The sequence below is a fragment of the Leptodactylus fuscus genome, chromosome 9, assembly GCF_031893055.1.
Source record: "Leptodactylus fuscus isolate aLepFus1 chromosome 9, aLepFus1.hap2, whole genome shotgun sequence".
In the NCBI taxonomy this organism is placed as follows: domain Eukaryota; kingdom Metazoa; phylum Chordata; class Amphibia; order Anura; family Leptodactylidae; genus Leptodactylus; species Leptodactylus fuscus.
The window spans coordinates 30,113,979-30,138,591 of record NC_134273.1 but is presented as its reverse complement, the minus strand read 5'-3'; the positions used below and the strand labels follow the sequence as shown (position 1 = coordinate 30,138,591).

Sequence of the window (24,613 nt, the reverse complement as noted above, 5' to 3'; positions counted from 1 at the left end):
CGCCATATGTAAAGATTAAAGAAGTTTTATTTTGAAGCCAGAATAGGAGTAACTTTTTCCCCCACGATTTTTATATTTTCCCAGTATTTGCATTGGTGCCCTCTCGGGACTTCAGTGTTCTCCCACATGACAAAAATATACTGATAGATAAATTAGCTTCTTGTTAAAAAAAACCAAACAAACCCTGCCCCTTGTGGGTGTTGGGGATGAGCGCCTGTACTCTGCCACTAACTCCTGTACTCCGCAATGCTTCCTGCGCTATGAGTCTCTGTGAGAGAAGTGAATTACATATGTGTGTCATTGGTCCGGACTCTGACTCCGCAGCCCTGGTGACTTGCCTGTATAGTACATCTAAGTATGCAGAGGCCTACAATCAAAACCATAGATTTCTATCAAACGTCTGGGTAAAATTAGACAACAATGACATTATAATCACCACTATACAATGAGGTATATAAGTATAATACACTGGTATAACTGACCACACAAAATGATGTGTACCAGTGACATAGTCATAGTAAAGTCTATAGAAGACCTCCATAGTATGTTGTGAAAAAGAACAGAGCACAACACATAACACTGCGGCTATGTTACTGTCCACATTGCCGACAAGACTTTCCAGCAGAATCCCTTCAATCTTTCCCTCTCCTGACGCTTTGTTTATTATCTTGGTGGTTTAAAAGGATATTTTAAAAACTCCTTGGTGGATAGGAGCAGATCCTATACTGAAAAGGTTAAGGCCTGCCATGCTTTATGCACTGTATATACACATACGCTGTAACATTTTCCAGTCGCAAGAGAAGTCTCCCATCTCCGCACATTCCTTGCTAAGCTGAAATGGCTAATTTAATATCTGCATGGCACTCGCTTGACTTTTACACAATCGTCTGCTTCGCCAAAGGACAAAAAAAAAAAAATACAATTCGGAAGGTGATCTACGAACTTGGAAATAAAAATTAAAGGGGAGAGAAAAGCCAAAGAAATGGCAGCAATTGGCAGGAATAATGCGTCTACTATGTAAACGCTGCCTGGGGCTCTTTTCAGAAGGAAGAGGCCGAGCTGCCGCAGAGGTTTCACGGCCCATACGCAGCAAATTATTCCAAGGAAAGCAGAGGACTCAAGGCTTGTGGATACACAAGGTCAACAGCTGCGCTCCACGTCAACTACGGTCCAATAACTCCCCGTTAATGATATAAATGACAATACATCTTAGGCAATGAGAGCGAGAGGGGCTGGAAAAGAAATTGAGCTTTATTTAATTTCCTTTCTAAATCACGGCTTAAAACCCAAAGTGAAATATCTCGGTGAATTCCCCTGCTCGTGGCTGTTGAGTCTCCTTGCTGGAACCAAAGACTTTAATTACCAGCAGAAGTAGTGTTTACCAGCGAGGAGCTCAGTGGAACAGTCAATCTGTCGTTTTCGGTTTTCAGAATATAAACCAGCCCCGGCCCCTAGAAGCGGCATTTATTGTGGATTTCAAAGCAGACAGTCCCATCTGATCTGTTCCATGCTGACTGCTGCTTTGCCATTCAACATTCCTCGGTATAAAAGTTTTGCTGTAAAATGAGGAATTCACCTCATTGACAAGCCCGACTGAGGAACTCATTGGAACTAATGGTTAACCTCTTAGAATTTTATTGCTCCTACAAATACATGTATTGCCTCCAAATCACAAACAGCTGTACTTTACCTAATTACAGGAGAAACTGCTGGCCGGGCTGGAGGTTGGAGATTTCTGTTTACCAAGTGTTGGAGACGGGTTCAACCTATTAACGCCATTGTTCTTGGTTTATTTGATGCTTGTGCTGTTTTAAGTTTCTTTTTTCCGTTCTTACTGGGGGTTTTTTTTTTGTTCATTCTATGTGAACTGAGTGACCTAAAAGAATAAATGTCATTTTTATCTTTCCGCATGAGGGGTCAGGAAGTCATTTGAAAGGTTTTGGACAGTCCATACTGGATAACAAGCTGATCACAAAGTGTCCTGTTGCTGATCAGCTGTATTATGAGGAATGTTCAATTTTCCTGCAGCGCCTCCACAGGAGACATGAAGTATTACACTGGTTTTATTTGAATTAATGGGATTTCTGTATAAAACCAGGACTGGGCAGGTCCTCCAAAGAGAGAGACTTTCTTTATAGGCACTCTCTATTTGGGTCAAAAGATGAGAATCTTAAAAAAAATAATTCATCCATCATTTTCTGTAAAAGAAGAACTAATCTATAACTAGACAGAAAGCCAAGAAAACGTATAATAACAATACGATCTCCAGGATGTAAAAGCAGAAGATAGCTAATCTGGGCACTCTAGTAGTAAGAATGACACAGCTTTTTAGGGTCCTCAGAAAGCTCAAACAAGGTATCCACTCTACGCTTCTATATATACAATACTGAGATATTCCACAGCGCTCTACAAGAGATTGTCCTAATTCACCTGGATCCTTGTCTCTACCGAGGCTCACAATCTCAACATGTTTTTGGTGTGTGGGAAGAAACCAGAGGAACACAAACATCAGCAGAACATAAAAACCCCAGGTAGTTGTTACCCTAGATCGAATTTGAACCCAGGTTCCCAGTTCTAACCACTAAGCCATCAAGCTGGAAATTCCTACCTATAGGACTAAAAGTAGATAGAAATGGGAAAGTACAGCTCGGCTTCACTGTGGATGCACCCAAGGTCTTCAGAAACAGATTTGTATTTTGTCACAAAAAAGTACATTTGCTATGTCACTAACTAGCCCCACAATAGAGTAAAAGTGACCTGAGACCCCACGTTGCAGAGACGTATTTTGTTCTGTTGAAGATTTTGCTGCGGTTTCTTGATCCAAAGCCAAGAATGGCTACAAAAGGACTGGGGAATATATAGGAATCTCTTATACTTCTACCTTCTGCTCAGTCCACTCCGGGCTTTGGCTCAAAAAACGACAACAAAATCTGCAACAAAAAAAGCTGCGTTTCTGCAACGTGGGGCCTCAGCCTAAAAGAGATTTGGGTAGCGGTAGACTACCACCCATACAGGGTTTGTGCACATTGCTTTCACTTGTGCATGTGAACCACAAAGAGTCTGGCCAAGATGTGACAACAGAGCATAGGGACCAAATACCAGGAACTACCCATGACTAAGACTCTACAAGCATCCAAGTCTTATATGGTCGTTGGACTGCCTGATCCAATTTCAAAGCTCCTCTTAGGTGAACCTAAATTTATCCAGAACACCATGAAAGAGTCCGGACCCTTCCAATCACAGGCTGAATTCATTGCTATGCCCACATATATCACCAATCACAAGCAGCCAAACACCATTTTAACATGGAAGAAAGTTCCAATAATAAGAGACTTTTGGAGGCTGGTAATTCTTGTGAGAGTTCCCCATACTGTACCTTATCTGAGTGCCAAAGGAAGGCTCATTTATTAAGCCAACGTCCCTTGGAAAGCATGACTAGCAGAATGAATGCAGCCTTTTCTTTGGTAATAAGTAAGTGAACACCCACAACCCACCCCTTACAATAATAAGACTGGCATGGACACAGGAGGAATCCCAGAAGATTTGCAACTTGTCTAATTGCTTTATTTGAGCCAAATGAAATGTTGTCTTTTCTGCTCTATTAACCCTTGAAATAAACATCACACAAATTGCACACTCTATCCATATGGCAGAAATCTAGGCCGGGTCTGCCAGTAGCTTTAAATTGAAAACTGGATTGTGATAAAGGTAAAAGACTGGGAAAAAAAAATCTGCCCAGGTGTTTTCCAACGTCTGGGAGAAGCTGAGCGCATATTTCTGGAATATGATACCTGGAGCACAAACATCAGTGAAACAGAAGGCAGCCATTGTGCTAGTAAAGTGAGTGTGACGTCACACGAGACAATCTGTGGTTTCCATATATTATTTCCAAATATAGAACAGACTTACATGATTCTCCATTGATGGGGTGATGACTATGGTCAAATGCGAAAACATCATGTACCTCCCAAATGGTCTTTCATCCGACACGACTTAGGACACTGCCTCTTGCTCCTCTTTTTCTAGATGACCTCCTTATATCTCTTGTAAATATCCAAAAGAAACTCCACCCAAAATAAATTCTTCTTAAAGGGATTCTATCATTAAAAAACATGTAAACTAAAACCACTTAGGAAAAGCCTTTATAAAGGCTATTAATCTCTTATCTTTATCTTGAAGGTCCGCGTCGCCGTTTCTGAATTTTTCTTCATTCTTTATTGTGTTCTGAAAGCACAGGGCGTGTTCCCTCTGTGCCATGAGTGTTGTCATCCATTCCAGTGCCGCCTTTCTTCTGTTCCATTGGTCATTCTCCTCCTCTTCTTACAGGAGACCACCACAAAATGGCCAATGGTCAGCTGACTTTGCATGTCCATTTTGTGGTGGTCTACTGTAAGAAAAGGAGAAGAATGACCAATGGAGCAGAAGAAAGGTGGCACTGGAATGGATGACAATGCTGTGCTCAGAGTACAGAGGGAACACCCCTTGTACTTTCTGAGCACAATAAAGAAAAATTATATAATGGTGGCACGTACCTTCAAAATAAAGGTGGGAGATGAATAACCTTTATAAAGGCTATTATTACGTGCTTTAGTTTAAAACATGTTTTTTAATGGTAGAATCCCTTTAAATTTGTAATTTTTGTTTTTTGTTTTGGCCAAGCCTCAGTTAGTGACATAGCAGCTATTTAAAATATGGCCAACTCTGTAATGCAGGCAAGACCTGAGTGCACAAGAGTTAGAGGTGCTACTTGACTCTTAGGCAAGGGTTCTGGCTGGGGTATCCTCCTCTATGAAAACTTACACTGACCACATTCATAATGGCAGAGAAGGTCACAATTTTTTTGTGCAAAACCATGTTTTGAACAGAAAAATTGCAGCTTTTTAAAATCTGCATCACCTTTGCCAAAAAGTTGACCAGATTTACCATAATTTATGTTGGAAATCTGGCGTAAACAAGTGAAATGTACACCAGCTGCAAATCACAGGCATACAGCCCAGTGGAGGGTGCACCTAATTTATGAAGAGGTGTGCGCCTCGACATATATTAGGTGCATCCTCCACTGGCTCCAGGGCTATGTAGATTGGCCTTAGTAACCCAATGATTTCAATTACTTTTGCTGACAATGTAATGTGTACAGTCTTCTGACTCCTCTCCGATGGCAGATGTCAAGGGAAATTGGGATCATTCATTTGGATTTAAACTGCGCAATTCTTTTGTTCTCAGGGAGATAAGTAACAGACGGAGGAGTCTGCCAGTGAATTTTTTGCCTTTCCCAGTTCAGGACACAGCTCAGCCGAGCCAAGCATGCACGTGTATGGTGGTGACAGCCGTCCGCCATAAAGCTCACCAAACAACTGGTCCTTTGAAGGCACAAAGAAAAACAGTGATGATACTTTTTTTTTCGTATTTTATTTTTGGGTTCCAATACTTTTTTCTCATTATTTATTATCTTTTTTATCTAAATTTTTTTTAAAGTGGCTGTACAGATATGCCATAAATATCTAATAGATAAGGGTCCCACCTCTGGGACCTTCCCAAACTCTATCTCGGCTCATTGAGGCCCTATTGACAGTCAAATCCAGGCTGGCCCAGCTCACTGAGCTACACTCACCATATACTGTGAGATTCTATACTTTCAAGTACTGATGTATATATTTGGTTACACCATTATTATATGCCCGATGGGGGGTCTTACACTGTTTCTGGTCTACAATCCCACACATATTTGAGTTGTCTTGGGTACTATGTCTATTTAGTAAGAAAGTATTTAGCAAAAACATTTTTCCTGATTTTCTAATGGATTTTCTTTTCTTTATGAAACGTGAGACATTTCCATTACTCTAATAAGACCAATCCCGTTCTAATGTAACCAAATGTAATGTTCTCATTTCCAGAGTCCTTAAGAAGTAAAATGGTCTTAACCTCCAGCGAGAATATAATACTAGCCTCGGATTGTCCATCTTTACGCTAACAGGGCACAGCAAGTGGAGCTTCATGATAAGGACTCAGGAACGGATCAGAAATGTTTTTCTTGAGATTGAGACAAATGGGCTAGGATTTAGGTGGCTTTGTGACTGGCAGGGCATCAGAGTTCCAGTGATTCACTGCTTATTTAGTTCAGAGCTTAATCTTCCTTGAGACAGATGAAATTTTGATATTCTGCATCATACCGTGAAGCCCGAGTCTCACTCTTATTTCTAGGTCATGATTTGAAGAGATTGTAAAATTAGCCAAGTGAAACTTTAGTATATTTTACCAACCTCATCCAAATGTGAAGTAAAAACATATTTAGTCACATCTGTGTCGACATATTCGCTCTGTATGCCAAGTGTTACAATAAACATAATGTGGAGAATATAGACACATTGCAGACAATTTTTGATTTAGTTTTTTTTTTTACTTTATCAAATTCTTAAACTTTTCAGCTTGTGAGATAGTGTTAGGATCAGGAAGGCTTAAAGGGGCTTTACCAAAACAGATCACTCACGAGATAGACGATAAGCATCTGATTGGTCAGGGTCCAACCAATAGGGCACATAGCGCTTATAAGAATAGGTGTCATGTATCCCTATTTGACTAGAATGGTGGTAAAAACGGGTAACTGGTGCTCCATTTAAATTCTATGGGACACCCAGAGATTGGGGAATATACTCAACTAATTTTAGAAGTCCTAAAGACTTTGGATGTTGAAGCAGTGCAGTTGGACCCGCGCTGATCACTTATTCACTACCCATTAGTTATGATGATAGGAAAAACTCTTTAAAGGGGTATTCCCACGTCGCATACTCACCAGTCTTTGCTGCTGTAAATTCTTCTTTCTTTGTTCTGCTTTGTTGCGTCATTGGTGGGCGGGGTTACATATGCAAAGCCAGCGGCGAGAAGACGTCGCTTCTATGCCGCTGGCCCTGCGTGTGCGCTGCCGATGCAGCTAGGCATCGGACGTACAGCCTTCACAATGCAATACAGACCCGGCATCCGCTGTAATAGAGAGGCGGATGCCGGGGAGGGTGAGACGCCGGCACAGGTGCCTGCAACATCGCTACGCTCCTACCCTGTGTGAAGCCAGCAGCGACAGGAGCGATGCTGCTATTCCGCCCCTCCGCCCCCTCCAGAATAGCAACATCGCTCCTGCCGCTGCTGGCTTCATGCAGGGCAGGAGCGTAGCGATGTTGCAGGCACCTGTGCCGGCGTCTAACCCTCCCCGGCATCTGCCTTTCTTTTACAGCGGATGCGGGGTCTGTATTGGCGGCCCCTTCCCTCCCCAAAGTGTAAACTACCCCCCCCCCCTCCAGGCTCGCTCCCATGCACTTAGCTCCTCCTCCCTCCCCCCTGAGAGCAGCAGATACATCACTTGACCAGATAAGTCAAGGGATGTGTCAACAATGAATTGAATAAAGTAAGATAGTGGACAAACAAAGCAGTTTTGCTGAAGCAGTGCATTTAGGAAAAGTCTTACATTCACATTAACAAGCAGTATAGATAGGATCCTTGTGATGGGACAACCCCTTTAAGGCTAGGTTCACACCAACACTCACTCTACGTTTAGGAATTCCACTCCCGAATCCACTTGAAAAACGAAAAGAGAGAAGTCCTACAGGTAGGACTTTTCTCTATGCATTTTTGAGAGGAAACACAGCCAATGTCATTTTAGTCTATGTGATCCACAGGTAACCGCTTTTTAAGCAGACTGGGTTTCCGTTTTTCAGATTCCCAAGTGGACCCAAAGAATGGAAATCCATGCGCAGGTGTGAACCTAGAGTAATGTGTTGTCTCCAGGGTTGTGGAGTCGGTAGGGCAAGAAACAGACTCCTCTATTTTCACACAGTCTGACTTCTGCATAAATGACTGTAACTGTAATAAAAAGATCGAGTCTTCAGTAGTTGATACCTTTTTAATGGCTAACAAAAATGATGACAGATTGCAAGCTTTCCAGACTACTAGGTCTCTTCATCAAGCATGGTATGACATAAATTATAAAGGCAAGCATATTGTGTCATACCATTCCAGATGAAGAGACCTAGTAGTCTCGAAAGCTTGCAATCTGTCGTCATTTTTGGTAGCCATTAAAAAGGTATCAACTACTGAAGACTCAATCTTTATATTTCATATCCACTGGCTAATACGGCACAAAGATATATTTTTCCTGTAGCTGTAATAAGTGAACTAAGTTCCTTTTTTCGGGTACAATTTTGTGTTTAAGTATTTAAGGTAACTTGTTCTGTCCAAACTAGAAGTGCTATTATTATACTCTGGGGTCTCTTTGGATGGTGGTGCTAGAGTCCCTCTTGGACTCCCTTGTAGCATCCATTGTTCTTTCTCGGGTGTCTGCCAGTCTCCTGGGTGATGTCCGTGGCCCCAAATCATTGCATCATGATGCTCTGAACAAGCCAACATAATGTCAATGCGACAAGTTTTAACTCTGACCCATTTTTACTATACTTATTCAGTTATTACAGTTATCAAGTTCAGTCAAATTTTTTTTTGTTTTAAAGTGAGTTTACTTTCCCTTTAAAAATCCTGCCACCGCCTCTACGCTATGTATGGGGCGAGTGCCAATTCTCAGCTAGTGATGTTATTAAGTGTCAGAAGGATGATATATTATAACTTTAGTTGAAGTTGAAAAAGTTCCATTAACAACAACTTCCTGTTCTATATCCCTCAACCATCTTTGTATCCAAATATACTTTTCAACCTCAGCCTAGGTCCACTGTTTCTTTAGTCAGCTTTCATCGTCTGCAAAAAAACAAAAATTCCAAAAAAAAAAAAAATTCCAAAAAGTTAAGGGAATAAATATTTTCCTGTGATTACCTCTAAACTATTTTACAAGGGTCTTATGAAACCGCCCTTCAGTGTTCAGATTGAGTTTACGAGTTTTGGAGGAAAGTCAGAAATTTAGGACATATTTACAATAAATAAGGTCTGAAGAACCTTTCTGAGGACTTTATAGGGAAGTCAGATTGTTTTACATGAAACTCAATTTTACATTAAAGTTCTTTTGTAAAAAGAGAAGAAAGGGGGGGATACAAATTCCATTCCAAAAAATTTTTTGGCTGCACAAATAATTCCTAATTTAAGAGCAGGTGACAGTTCGATATTTCCCTGGGGTAGAGCATTTAGCATCTGTGCTCAGGCCGACAGCCCGATGTTGATGAAAGCTGGACATTCCTCAGATCTAATGAAAGTGTCGACAACGTACTGTATTGTGTGCATGAAGATGATAACGACGCTGTTTACGAGATCAATTTAACATTTATCATCACTTACTGAACGTATGACGTGAACTTAGCAGAATGGACTCACAGGAGCCATGAGAATGAGCATTGCATAGTATGTACTTTGTGGAGAAGCCAACTAGCTGCTGACCAATATATACGGTCACAGCAGATAAGATTATAATCTACATGGCCCACTAGTGATATTAGTACTTGACTGAGATAAAGGGGTTCTCCCTACTAAATAGTGGTCATAACAACCCTCTATAACTGGAACAGCACATGTATCGGTAGAAGTAATTCGGTACACAATTACATGGCTTTGAATCCAGGGTTGGACTAGTCCACCAAAAGACCAGAGACTTTACAATTCAACAGCTGCTGGGGTTAACAACCTTTCTTAAGACAAGTTCCCAAATTTCCCTTTAGTTGATGATATAATGAAATAAGTGCCAACAAATATCTGCCTTGTGAAGCTGAAGTAGAAGGCTGGACCTCAGAAACCAAATATCCGCCTTGTGAAGCTGAAGTAGAAGGCTGGACCTCAGAAACCAAATATCCGCCTTGTGAAGCTGAAGTAGAAGGTTGGACCTCAGAAACCTTTATGGTGAGCCCCAACCCAACATGGACCTTTTATGTCTCAAAATAAAACAATACTAAATTATAACAGATGACATATTCATTTGGCTTAAGACCACTTATGTATATCATTTGAGGTCACATTGGAATATTTAAAAAGCAAGGGTCTGCGCCCAATGGTAAGACTTAAATGACAACCAGAATAAATAAAGTAGTAAATGGTGGGTTTATTGAAGATAAAAGGCACGACGCGTTTCGGACCGTTACTGGTCCTTTCTCAAGTGCAAATTCTGAGTCAGCCCGGCTGACTCAGAATTTGCACTTGAGAAAGGACCAGTAACGGTCCAAAACGCGTCGTGCCTTTTATCTGACTCAGAATTTGCACTTGAGAAAGGACCAGTAACGGTCCGAAACGCGTCGTGCCTTTTATCTTCAATAAACCCACCATTTACTACTTTATTTATTCTGGTTGTCATTTAAGTCTTACCATTGGGCGCGGACCCTTGCTTTTTAAATATTCCATTTTTTCTCCGGTTTTCCGGTGTTTTTGCTGGTCCTGCTGCCACTCTCACCTGGACCCTTCACTCCTCATGTGATTGCAAAGTCATATATTTCTCAGGTGAGAGGTCATACTGGTATTTGTTATTTATATTTTACAATTATCAATAATACTACACTCAGAGCGCTCGGCGTCTCTCCCCCTTTTTGTTTCTTATTTGAGGTCACATTGGTCTGCCAACTGGGATTTCCACCACTGATGGGATTGAACTGGACCCAAGAGACCTTGTTGGACATGGTTGGCCAGTTCACCTTCAAAGTGACGGGGGTAACGTATACTGTGAAAGTAAGTAAAATAAGACAGAAGCAGTCTATGAGACATTCTTACATTTTAAAGCAATACAATGATTGCAGGAGACAAAATAACCATTCAATGGTGGACTATCCTACTTAGGATTTAGTTACCTTTAGCTCCACACTAAGGTATCACTGCCAGTACAGAACCCAAAAAATGGATGCACTTAATCATTAAAGTCATAAAATTGGTTTATAAAAGGGGGTTTCTGGAATCTGCAGGGTCCAACAACTGGAACCCCTACAGGGGCAGCACTTTTCACACAAAGTCTGTAGAGTTTTCCTCTGTGGCCTTTCTGCTTCAATTATACTTATAGGGAAAGCGCAGCATTTGTGTGGGTATAATTGACATGTTGTGATCTCCAAAAACAACTTTTTTCTAATTCAGAGCATTTCTACTGCGGGTAATTTTTTCTGCAATGTGTAGCTAAAATCCCATCCACTGTAAAATGCTGCGGATTTTGCTGCAACATGGGGCTTAGGCCTTAAAGTGGTATGCCCTTGTTGACCAGACCTGTTTTTGGATTTACTTTATTTGCTGACATTCATTCACTGCTATAGGTAATGCTCAGGAAATTTTGAAACTTCATTTTTTGATTTGGTGTTGGTGATTTCTCCCCTTTCTCCCAGTAGCTCCAAATACCAAATGTTCAAGGCTCTTTGGTACTTATGGATGGAATAATGGCCATAGTGATCCTGTATATTCACATACTGTGAAGATAACATAGATGTCTATGGCTTACGGTTTATAAAATCGCCCATACTGTAATTGTAGATAAAATTCCAAAATTCTAGATAAAATATATTGATTCAGTTCATAGATATGTATTATGTAGGTGGAAAGGTCCCTAAAATGTTCCTCAAGGGGCCTCATTACAGAAGAATCTTCCCTGGGTATATATCAGTCCATTCTGATGACAATTTACCAAAAACATTCGTTATCAAATACTAGATCAAAAACACTAAAAGCATCGCTACAACCCTTGTCGTGATTACACAAAACACCATCCATACCCAGTAAAGCCCTCCGTAGGGCTCAGGCCATGACACATACTTTCCTCTAGCCGGACTATAGTGTTACGTCAGCCACTGCCTCCCAGTAATTCCCACAATCAGGCCGTTTGCTGTAACATGTAGCTATGTGGATTTCTTGGGGCTGTTTAGGCATTGGCAGCTACATCGAGATGCCTATCCATTCATGAGGAATTAATGTTTAGGATTATGTACAAGACCGACCAATCAACCAGATAAAATCAGTCAAAACATCGTCCCGGCCGCGTCTCCGCAGAATAAAGCCCCAGTGTTTCTACAGCCTCTCCACCGAGTTATCACAACAAAAGAAACCATTTATTTTCATGACAACTCAAAGGACAAATTTATATCGATTTTTTATGAATCCAAATGAACAGGCAGAAACTGAGCACTTCAGTGGTTACTTACAGTATGGTCTGTAGCCAATGCTTATACATATGGACCATTGATATCATATAGATATACATATGGACCATGGATATCAGGAGGACCTGTCTCCTCCACTGACATGCTTTAGTAAATACTTGTATTTGCATTGTATTCTTTTGCATTGTCATATTCCTGTTATTCTTCCTGAATATTTATGAAGAAATTGACTACTGAGTGCTACCATTGCCCTTGTCAAAGGAGTGTGCACCTACACTGAATGGTGTTAAAGGGATATTCTGGCAGATAGGCCACAGCACCTGATCAGTGGGGACCAACACCCGAACCTCGCTGATCCAGCTGCCTCCAGGTAAGCTATAGCAGTACATGGGCAGCAGATGCAGTCTGATCTTATCCAAGTGCCAGGAGTGGAGTTGCAGTTCCCAGACACCACCACTATAGAGAGGACGAGGCATTGGCTCCATCCTTACTACATGAATAAGAATAGAGCTGCTTACACTTCCCATTCACCGGGGACAACAAGATCAGCAGTTCTATGCAGGGTTCAGATGTTGGATCCCCACCGATCAGATTCTGATGACCTGATCCTTTGGATTGGTGTTGGAAAACCCCTATAAGCAGGCCATACACTTTAAGACAGCCATCTAGCCCAAGTGCCCCATACACACGCCCATCTCGGCTCAGCCCAGCAGTGTACGTGTACTGCACTGGGAGAGGGGACAATGCTGTCAGACTGCTGTAATTTCCCAATTTTGCTGGAGGACGTCTGGGAGGTTGTGAAAACGTTTAAATGACTATGCCATCCATTAGCCCCTTTTTGGGATGGGACAGCCCCCATATTGTTGCATGGGGCATGGTCGCCCACAAATATTTGCATGCAAGGCCTATGCATGTGGTAACACCTCTTCCTAGATATTGCTGCCCTCCTTCTAGACCTTCATTGTGCCCTCTATGGGTGTTGTCACTCCCCTTACTGTGACATGGGCATGAAATGTATCTTTTTTGGATGTGACCGACACAAACAGCCACATGAAATGATGGAATCCTTTTTTAAGAGCCTCCCAAAAAAAGCCAAATAAGGAAAACCCCATTACACATTTGGACAATATGCAGTACCCCACTGCTCCCCCTAGTGTTAGCTTCAAGTAGCCAGAATTTTATACCTTTAAAAAGGTTTTCCAGGCCATTGGTTAATTTTTATACAGATGTCCTATCCTTAGCATAGGCCATTACTGTCCAATTGATGGTGATCCAGCATAAAGTGCAGCTATCCTAGGTGCCTATAGGAATATAGGGGATGGTGCCATCTGCAAAAGGCTCCATCTGCTGTGTAGTGGCTGTGCTGGGGTACTGCAGATTTATAACTATTCTAGTGAATTAGAAGCCCGAACAGCTGATCCGTGTAGCGTTTAGAACTTGTACCCCAATTTATCATATTATACGATATCTACAATACTGGTGGCCTGTCCTAAGTATAGCTCACCATTATTAAAATAGACACAGGGCCCAGATAATCTTTTTGAAGGGGGTTGTCTGGGAATTTTTATTTGATGACCTATGTTGTGGGTCCCCGTGGATTACTTGCTTGGAGTGGCAGTGGCTCAAGTGACGTCGACCACACGTGTCAGTGATGTCGTCACATTCATTGGTCACATGGCCTGATCAAAGCTCAGTCCCATTCAAGTGAATGGGCTGAGCTGCAAAATCAAGCACAGTAACTGTACAAATGTACGGCGCTCAGCTGATTGGTCAGAGACTGGGTGTCAGACCCCTGCCGATCTTTAAAAGGATAGTCATCAATTAATAAGTCTTGGACACCATGTAGGAGGTTTGGAGTTCTGTATCAGGTAAAAAACAAAAACTGTGACCCTTATGATGATATTAAGAAATTAATCATCACAAAATATTGGACTTAAAAATAAAATGATGGTAAAGTGGAACCTTCCCTTTAAGGGCATTATCCTCATCTGTAACACATTACAATATTTGCTCTTCAGCTTTTCTTCCATTGTCATGGCATTACTAGTTCCTTTCGACATTAAGGCTCCGTGCATAATTGTAAAATTGTTTCACAAGATGTGCTGAAGTGAAATCTCCTTGTCACTGTGAAGGGTCTTTGTGGGATAATAAAGACATCACGTCCATCTGCGGCGAGGAGAAGGTATTTGCTACGGCATTCTGCAGCTCAGTGGAAAATATTTAAAACTGTCATTTCTCTTCCTTCCGGGAGGATTGTCAAGTGACAGATTAAGCAGAAACACATACTTTCATTTGCACGGTGTAAGAGCAAACCTCTCGTCTCAAATGTTAAGTCAACAACAAATAATCTTTTGTCCTTTGGTGACTGCACAGAGTTGCGAACAATCCAGCACTACAATGCTTAAACGGATACTCTGCCGCTGAACAGTGCGCCCTGCTTATCAGCTACATACGATATTAAGTCAATTGATAGATACTTTTCATTAATTATTGTGTTTCTTTGTCATTTTGTTTTACAGAGACCTTTCTCCACCAACTCAGTGCTCCCTCCACTGATTCCAGCACAGTTGGATTTTTTTCTCCAGCCCCCACCATTCCCAAGTTATCAATGCAGTTAGTTTTGGTGTCTGATATGCTAACCAGATTCTCCAATGTCATGTGGGTGGCGTCAAACAGGAACAGGCAAGGGGTGTGACTTAGAGCTCCAATCAGGGGTGAATAGGGTCAGAACTCAGAACCACACCCCCTTGCCTGCTCCTGCCTGACACCACCCACTTGACATGAGAGTTTAGTTAGCATATCAGCGCCAAACTTAACTGCATTTTTCAGGAACTCATTTTTCACTAACTAAATTTTTCAGGAATGGTGGGGGCAAAGAGAATTTTTTTTTTTGTTAACTGTGCCTGACTTAGTGGCCAGAATAATCTTAAATAAAATGAACTTAAAGGGGTTGTTCAGCCCCAAACTGTTTTTATTCTGATGACCTATGCACAGGTGCACAGGTTAGGTCATCAGTATGTGAATTGAGGGGGGTCCAACAACCGGACCTTGCACAGATCATTTATTCCAGCAGTGTCTGGGTACTGGAAGTTATATAGAGGATGGGGAGAACATGCAGACTCTACTCTTCAGGTAATAGACGCGGCACAGCAATGTATAGTGGTGGTTCTCAGCGCCATTCCTATTACTTGAATAGGAGAGCCTGCACGTGCACTTATCCACTGCTCCAGCTTCTGGCACCCAGACACCTCTAAAACAGATGATCTGTGCAGGGTCCAGGTGTTGGACCTCCACAGATCACATATTGATCTATTTTGTGCATAGGTCATCGATATGAAAAGTTGATGTGACGTTGGACAACCCTTTAAGAGGGTCATTCCTGTCTAATATATTTATAACATATCCACAGGCTAAAAATGTATCACGGGTGCGGGTCCCACCACTGTGCTACTCTCTCCCTTGAAGTATATGGAGTTATGGAGCGAGTGTAGCCATTTCCATGTGACTGTAGTCACAGAATTGGAAAATAGGGTAGCGGGTACTCCAGTCTACCGAAAGCTGAAGGTTATATTGTTGGGAACTGCAGCTATGAAGTATTTATGGCACATAAACTGTAAATGTATAAGATATGAATAAAAAAATATTCCAGTTACAACTGATATGCCTAGAGTGAAAATCGGGGTAGGGAAGGGTGTAAGACCCAAAGAACATGCCATATATGTGATGGGTAAGGCAGTCACATTCTGCCAGGCGAGGGAGCTAGCAAATACCGCACCCAGCTGCAAGATGAATGGAGAAATGTCTTCGCTTGCCAGGCGGTTTTCATAATTCCCATAGACTTGAAGGGAGAAAACCGCACACACTTGCCATACAAAGGTTGAGTAGCGAGAAGCATAGAGGACACCCATAAAGAAAGCCATATAAAATGGTAACAATGTTATTTTAGTACCACATGAGGTTCTATAATTATTTTCCATTTCAGCATCTATAAATAGGAGCATTGTGGGTAAGGTTGGTGGTCTTTTTATTTTTCAATGTACACAGTGTAGGGTCTAGATATACAGTATTTAAGGGTACAATACCATTCTCAAGTAACCCATACAGTATCTTCAGTCCATAAATCAAGAAGATGTTAATTGATAACACATGCTCAATTAACCCCATTTACAAAGAGACTAGAAAAATATCAGTCACAATGTTTTTCTTCAAAGCGACTCATTTTAATAAATGGCTCACTTATATTAAGGGCCCAATTGCGGTCATTTCCTGTGACTTTTTGAATCATTTTATTTTACCCTATACTGTGTATGGTACAGAACCCTCAGGTCGTGGGACTCGAAAATGAACGATTCGATTATTGTTATTTCCTCAGGGCTTGGAGGAGGGGAAAAAAAAAAAGCACAAAGCAAAAAGTGGCCACTAATTTATTCTCAATCTACAAAATTCACAGTGGTGGTCCGCACCGGGGGTTATTCAATTGTCGCTACTTTCACAATAGATAGTCTGGAGCTTGTGATGACCAAACACCTTCAATATCTGTTGGTCAAATACTCAGGTACAGGTAGTCCTCGGGTTATGACGGTCTCGAGTTACAACGTTTCGTGGTTACGACTAGAGATGAGCTAAAAAGTAAAGCTCCCTCGTAACAGAAAGCTGGCAGCACTCCTGACTAGCAAGGATGAGGGTACGGCAAATCAACGCTGGTTCTGCAGCAGGCTCGTCCTTGCTAGTCGGAGGAGTGCTGACAGCTTGCTGTTACAAGGGAGCGAATTTTTTCTCCTAGGAATGAATTGACCAGTGTTGATTGGCCAGTGTACAGCATTCGGTCAATCAACGCTGGTTCTGCCGGAGGCTCGTCTGTGAGGAGGCGGAGTCTAAGATCGGACACACAGCCGTCTCCATTGTGGTCCGATTTAGACTCCGCCTCCTGGCCAGCTGAATGCTGTACACTTGCCAGTCAACGCTGGCCAATGCATTCCTATGAGAAAAAGTCAGCTCCCGCATAAACGCAAGCTGCCAGCTCTCCCTGTACAGTACGTGATTTAGTGTGCAGCGGCTCGGAACCGAGGAAGACTGTACTGTACTGTATATGGTACAGTCTTCCTTGGTTCCGAGCCGCTGCACACTAAATCACATTGATCCGTTCCTACGTGGCGTCGTATGGTAGGTTTCCGACTTACGTCGAAATTTGGTTTACGACGCCGCATAGGAACGGATCAACATCGTAAGTCGAGGACTACCTGTATTTCTCCCGACTCCTCTGTACACATGTATGCAATTCGGCCAAAAGTCTGTTGTCAATGGGGAAAGAGGAGTTAGCTGCTCTGGTGACAACTTATCTACCCAAAACAACATGCCCAATCCTTGAAATTTAATATACCCCATCCTTCTATTAACCTAAGTCAAGACTTGCATCTGCTGTCAAAGGTTCACATTGGCATTCAACATGCCCAGTCCTTTGTTTCACAATTATAAGCCACGTGTTTTAAAAGTGTGTCCCATTTCCTTCTCCCTATTAAAATTAACATTCACACTTGACTAAGCTAAACATGGATGCTTATCGTTGGGGGGATTGGGAGAGAAAGATACTGTCCAAACTTTTGAAGACAGCTACCTATTGTGTATTGTCAGCTAAGAACCAAACATGGAGAAGCCCGCAGACCTCCTCAGGCAAGGGCCTGGGACACCGATACCTTCGACACTTCTGGTGTTAGGCATAAGCCTAAAGCTCAAGTTAGGAGGGAGAAGAACACAATATGCTCTTTAGGAATCCATTTTAATTACATGCAAGAAGCAAAGTCTGTTGGGAAACTTGGAATTACAAAAATATTTGACTCAAAATAAGAAGGATATTGGTTACACCGTATAATACCCAGTTCTCGATGCAGACTTGCACTTGATCTCGTCCTAAGGAGCTAGGATTGTGGTAAATGGTTTCCTTTCAGCCTGCAATAGTCAGGACAATACAACCCGACCATTTTTTCTCATGATTAATTCTAATGTTCCCCACTGTTTATTTGTCAGACTGCACATATGAAGCATCTGGAAGAGGGGAAATGGGACGTATACGATGTAATGTATTTCTTTACACTATGGCATCCACTCAAACAGCTTAGCATAGCTCTCTAGCCTGTAATTGTTTTTCCGTCTAGGTTCAATGGACCATGAAAACGGAGACCTGATCCAATGAGCATTGGCAGCCAGCAGTGATTCGTATCAGAACATCTGTGCACCTTTGTTGTCCTAGGACCTCCCCATGTCTCTTCATCAACACTTTGCGGGTAGAAAACACGTCAGAACTATGTCTAAAAATTGCTGCCTCACCATCGAGAGCACAACTTGTAATGGACTCTCTTAGTGCAAGACATTCCAAGCTATGGTAATCCATTCTGAACTGTAGTGAGAAGAAATCTGCTAGACTAATTTGTCATCGATTTTTTTTTTTTTTAGCTAGACAACATGGCCGAAGTTTTTGTAAAACTGGTGCCAAACGTTTGTACAACTGAAATTTCAGATGATGACAGCAACAGATACCGGACTCGCATTATTGAGACACGCAACCTGCCACACAGGTGTCTCCCTGAAAATCTAAGGTTACTTGTTAGCAATGTGTACTGGAGAAAACTGGCGGGGGAACAAGTGGCGATATTAAATACATGAAAACAGAACCGCCTTATCTGGAGAGAATGATAAAATCCCAGATGTCTGCTGGACAGAATCAAATCTTTATAAGCAGTCTGTTATGCGAGGTATTTACAGCAGCAGCTCTGAACATAATCTCTACTGTTTATGGACATTTTCTGGTAGATCCTAAAGTTGTCTACTTCTATAGTTTCAACTGTTTAGGGCTGAACTTTCTCGATCTTGTATAGAACTGAACCATCTCAGCTCCTGACTTAGGCATGAACACCAAAATGGATACCTCGCTTTCTGACTGCTTCTTGATAAGAACAGTCATGGGGATCCTTGATCATGGTTGTCCAGAAAGTCATCCACCATTCTGCCAATGCACTGGTAATAAATAGTCATGTAATCATTAGCACTCAGCCACATACATTAGATCAATGTTGGCCATATGACTAGTCCCTTATTTCTTCCTTGATCAAAGATGTTGGGGATATAAGGATGAGGCTTTTGCAGTGCAGAATACCGACAGCTGGAGGTCCCTGTGCAAGAACAGCTATGGTCCTCTTTTTTCCAATATCTCAGCATAGATTGCCTCCTTACATTTCTCTAACAATTCACCGGTAATCTTTGGCCATGCAGTTCATTGGTTAAGGCATGCATCCACAATGTAATAGACAGAAGAAACTTGCTGTTAAGGTGGCAGGATCCCTAATTTACCGGGCTCCTCTGCCTAGGTTACACCTAGGCTGATGGATTTTACTAACAGATCCTTTTGATCTCGATGAGCCAAGCAGAGAAACCTGGATGGGCTTACACTATTCCAACTGAGAACACATTGATGCTCAACCAAGCCGAGTGTACATGTGTATGGGGGAGTCCTGAGAGATAGCAGTCACTAAGATAATGATTGCTAAATATGTATTTTACAGGAACCTCCTGACTATGTACACATGAGAACGTCCTTAGAAGGAAGCCACAAGAGCTACCAGTTTAAAGACCCTGGTCCTGAATCCCTTAATACATAGCACTGCAGAGCTGCAATCATAATACTACAGCATTCAGAGGCGAAGTCTCACAACATTCATAACTGGTTCAATCCACATTTTGTGATAAGTCATCTGTAAAGTTATATAATATAGGAAACGCTAATGGTTCCAGCGTTATAGGCACTCAGGTAAGGCTACATTCAGAGTCTTCTTTGGAGACTCAGTTGCAAATTCCTACACGGAGAACTTTTACCTTCAACAGCTTCCATTTAAAAATGATGGACTCCATTCTGCCTCTGCATTGTTTAGGTCCCCCAACAGTCCAGAGCACCGCAGTTGCAATGCTATCATGAGCCTAGTGTAAGCTGTCATAGATGAGTTGTCAATGACTCTGTCGACTGTTTCAATTAGCAACCAGGAGAATTGTGGAGCAGGCTAATATAGATAATACTGGGATATAATACAGAGGAATAGGGAAACTATTCATAAAGTAACTCATCTTTGTATGTAGGAATGTATAGGACATATGTCAGAACCATTTTATCAAAAACGTACAAAGTATTTTGGAGCCGTATGTGGGTCTTAGAAATAACACTGGTTATATAAAACCAATTGCTGAATAATTGTATAAGCCAAATACCTACCACCGGCAAGAGATCAATGGGTATGACGGTATTATTTATGACTGTAATATATCTGAAAGGACACATCATGTGCCAAGATATGTTTAGTTAAATGGGTACTGGAAGACTTCCAAAAATGAACATGACTAGCTAATAATACTTTGTATGTGGCATTGATCTGACAAATCTACATTTTTATGTAAATGAAGGGACAGTGAATGTTGCTCGAGGCTCGGGTGGAGAGATTTATGCACATGCACTTTTTCTTGCGGACTTTTAGCTATTACATGTGTTTAATATACAGTAGCACCTGGATGGATAATGGATGCTGGCATGCAATGACATCTTCATAGCATTTCTTTTGGATAGAACTTGGTAATAAAAAAAAAAATCATTCTAATATAGACGATGTACTGAAAATAAATTACACAAGGAGCTTATGCAACTGGGATCCCCAGTAATATCCTGTAATCCTCTGGGGAACCTAGCAGCGGGCACTCAATTTTCCGGCAGCACGGTCACAAGAAAATAAGGTATGACATGGTGCATGTCCAAATCAAGGGGCAGCGTATGTACTGCATGGACATGGCAAATCTTTCAGATTGACAGACTCACTTTGTTGCTGTTCTGTGTTATGGCTAAGTGGTTGTCCGGTCACAAGTAGTCCAAAATAAGTTACCCATGGAGTAATCGGGGGGTTAACCACTGAGACGCCACTCATCTAGAGACTTGGAGTGTTTTGCATCCCATTTGGAATCATAGTTAGTAAATACTAGTCACTGCCACTCCAGTCGTTTCAATGGCAACGCTGGAAATAACAGTAATCTATGGCAGACCCATAGAAATTAACAACACAGCAGCAAACAGTTCCAAACAGCCGCTCCATTTGAGCTGGGGTTAAAAACACCCCAGTTTTTGTGATTGGTAAGGGTTCAACCACTGGGACCCCCACAGTCCAGTGGTTGGGAGTAAGTTGTTCCAAATTTGTTGTAACTGAATAACCCTTTTAACTCAGAATACCCTATAAGAGTTTGGGTTCTCCAAACAGATATCTATTACTTTATCTCATTCCTGAAATGTTTCCTGAAAAATTACATGTTCTATGTTTAGTTCATATGGAAGATCCATCTCTCAGGAAATCCTATGACTCCAGGGAAGTCTAAGAACACGGCCTGAACAGATGCAAATACAGTCCTTCTGTTACAGAACCATAGACACGCCTGGTGTTTTCTATACTTTCATATTGTACTACGTGGTGGTGCATTATGGAGCCATACCTTGCTATTAGAGCTGTATTTTTGATCTACGCATTGCAGAACCATATTATAAATTGTACACATTATCCCTTAACATACTGCCAAACCGAAGGTGGTCACACACATTACAAAGCTGTTGCCCTAAAACCTTCTTGTTACACCAGCATGCTCGGTTCAGCCAAGTGTGAAGGTGTTCTCAATCCAATAAACACTTATCTTCTTTGAGAACAAAGGATTAAGCAAATTAACATTCAATACATCTGATTCGTTCTTCCCAATACCCTTTTGATGGTTGGCCGATACCATCCAAATTGGTGGGTTTGGCTGACTTTCATGTATGTCTGGACACTTTCAGTCATGTAAATCAATTCCTAGAGGTTTTTTAGCCGGCACAAAGGTAGGTTGCGATGTACTACCTTTTTGGCAAAGGGTCCTCAAGAAAAATAAAGAAACATCCGCAGATATTATGCCATTGCTCAGGGTGGAGACCTCCTTCTTCCATACTGCTGCAACAATACCATGTAAAGGAGGAGAATATGGGTCAAAACTAGACAATGACTTATTTTTCTGAAAAAGATGGGAACTGGTGGACAAGTGTTAGTGTTGTCTTTCCAGTGATAATAGTGGATTGGTACATACTAGCACAAGAAAAAGGGCTCATTTTAATTTGTGCAAAAGAAGCAGGCTCCTTTACGCACTGAAACAATTTTATTAACCTTATTCATTAGACTCTAAACACCAACAGGGCAAGAACTGGTATAAATCTTGATTTTCACTGCCTACCCATACATTGTAGGAAATACACTGGAAGCAATGATGATGCAGCTCACAGAGAATTTCAGTTGCTCCAAGGTGTGAAACCACAATGTTAAATGATGTTTAATACAACCTTGCCAATAACATCGGGAGCTTCCTCTACTGCAATGTGTAGATGATGTTTTTGGCGCTGAGTCGTCAGCATATACATGAGTGGGTGCTCTGTGTCTAAGGGCGGCATTGTTCATTCCAGGGCTATGCAATAATATTGTAAATGAATGCAGATTTAAAGGGCTCCATCAAAAGTTGACCGGCTCCTTAGCAATTCCATTGAATCTTTCTTGGTAAGGAAATACTACGTAAAATTCTTGGATGCAAGGTAGCATTGACTGGAGCACTTGCTTGCAACTAAAGTGTTCCTTGTGCTCACTCCAAATTTCTGAATGGATCACGAAGTCTAATGCTGATCATATAGTTTAGATAGCTAATGGCTGAATGCTCAGTTATTCTTCCTGACATCCCCTTACACATGGGTTCTTAGGAGAGCGGATTAAGTAGCTCTCCTTTGTTATGGAGTATCTCCCTAAAGAACAAAAAGAATGGGCACGTTGACAACCAATTGTCCAAGCTTTCTCTCCACCAATATCTGCCACCTGGTAAAAGTCTAATCGCTGGGTTAGGCAACATTCATGACACCATATTTCTTTCACATTTGATGATTCCCTTTCTACAACGAAGTAAACTTTTATAGTATTCAGTAAGTTCAATCCAAATCACAAGATTCTTCAACACTATCCAAGTTCCTAAGGTAGCTCATATATTTAGAAGTCTTGCTGGGTTCCTTCAGGTCCATTTGGCTACAATCACGACCACCACAAACCTTCAAAATACAGTCTCTTCAGCAAGTGAAGGCTGCTACAGTACCAAGCACAGCCACATATATGATTGTGCTACAGTGTCTAAGATATTAGTTAAGGGCCATGAGACTTGATGGGAGTTCCATCTTGCTGATCCATGGGGGTCCCGATGGTTGGACCCCACTAATCATGCAATGGGGCACCTATCCTAGTTTTCTTCCTAGAAAAACTAGTGCAAAATCTTCAAACCTAATGTACTAATGCAAAAATCTAGCATCATAAACAGACTGGATTGTACAAGACGACGATGGGAGAATTCATAAAGACCTGTATTTCACGCGAGCCCTTATGACCCCTCAGCGTTGCAAACGATTTGTCTGATTCATGAAGCTGGCACACAAACATAACTTGCAACTATTTTAGTAACAATTGGTGTAAAAGAAAGAAATGGCATAGAAGAATACTCCCCCAATGAGATAAAGCATCTCCCTTCAAAAAATGCAAGAACGGCCTCCTTGGTTCTGTGAATCAAGCACCAAGTGCAAGTTGTCCTAGAGGTTGTCCAAGGAAATGTAGGAAAAAAGAAGACAACCACAATCGCCAAAGAATCCTCGCCCAGATTCACATTGTGACTGACATCTTTGTTGGCCTAGACTGTTTTAGTAGCCTTTTCTTCTACACAATGGTGCCTGATGCAAAACAACTGACCTTAGAGAAGACTTTACCCTGTAGACCAGACAGTGAGCTATATATTTGTACATATTGTGTAGATGAGATATAGATTTATTGCACTTTCGTACAACTGGTAAGATAACTTACCACCCAATTACCTGCTCTGGTGTTAAATGTTGTTCCTTGTTTTCATCAGATGTCTTCCATCTCCTCCCCCTGTTCCTCTTTCCCTATCTGGCCCATTATAGATCAAAGTTCTGGGGTTCTCACTCTAGGCAAAGGTTGGATAGATGATCAATGTACAGCATGAGATCTTGTCGTGACGATGTGACTCCGGCAGAGACGGGATCATCTGAACAAACAAAAGGAGATAGGTCTTTTAGTTTTTACTTAATAGTGTTAGACCAGGCTATAAGCAATAGCAGACTACTTCTATTAAAATTTTGGTAAATCTCTTGGAGACCCCAATTTCTATATAACAGAGTAATTCTTTAATCTGGGGCAAGCATTTTGTTCTTCTTCCAGCAGGGTTGTGCTTCCTGGATCTGCTGGGTTCTTAGCACCCCTTACACCACCCAGCACCTGACACATGACCTCTCAGGCTCTCCACTCCAAGTTCTATTTCTACTTACTGGACCAAGTTGAGTTTCACATTCGGCTGTCAAATAACTCAATACACACAAATCAATCTTTCCTCTTATACATGAAATCAATGGAACTTTACCCTATAGGCCTGTCCCATACTTTGTATGTTTCCCACTTGGTCAAAGTTTTGCAAATCTGTGGGATTATGCC

General features: G+C 41.6%; 1 protein-coding gene across 7 annotated transcripts in view; it reads right to left on the bottom strand.

The window, feature by feature from the left end:
* Positions 1-24,613, bottom strand: part of ERC2 (ELKS/RAB6-interacting/CAST family member 2) — a 647,893-nt gene that overhangs the window by 57,498 nt on the left and 565,782 nt on the right. For all 7 annotated transcript variants that reach the window (XR_012717475.1, XR_012717478.1, XR_012717476.1 and 4 more), the window contains one exon: positions 23,966-24,170. The gene's annotated coding sequence lies outside the window, so the exon portion shown is untranslated. The remainder of the gene's footprint in view (positions 1-23,965; positions 24,171-24,613) is intronic.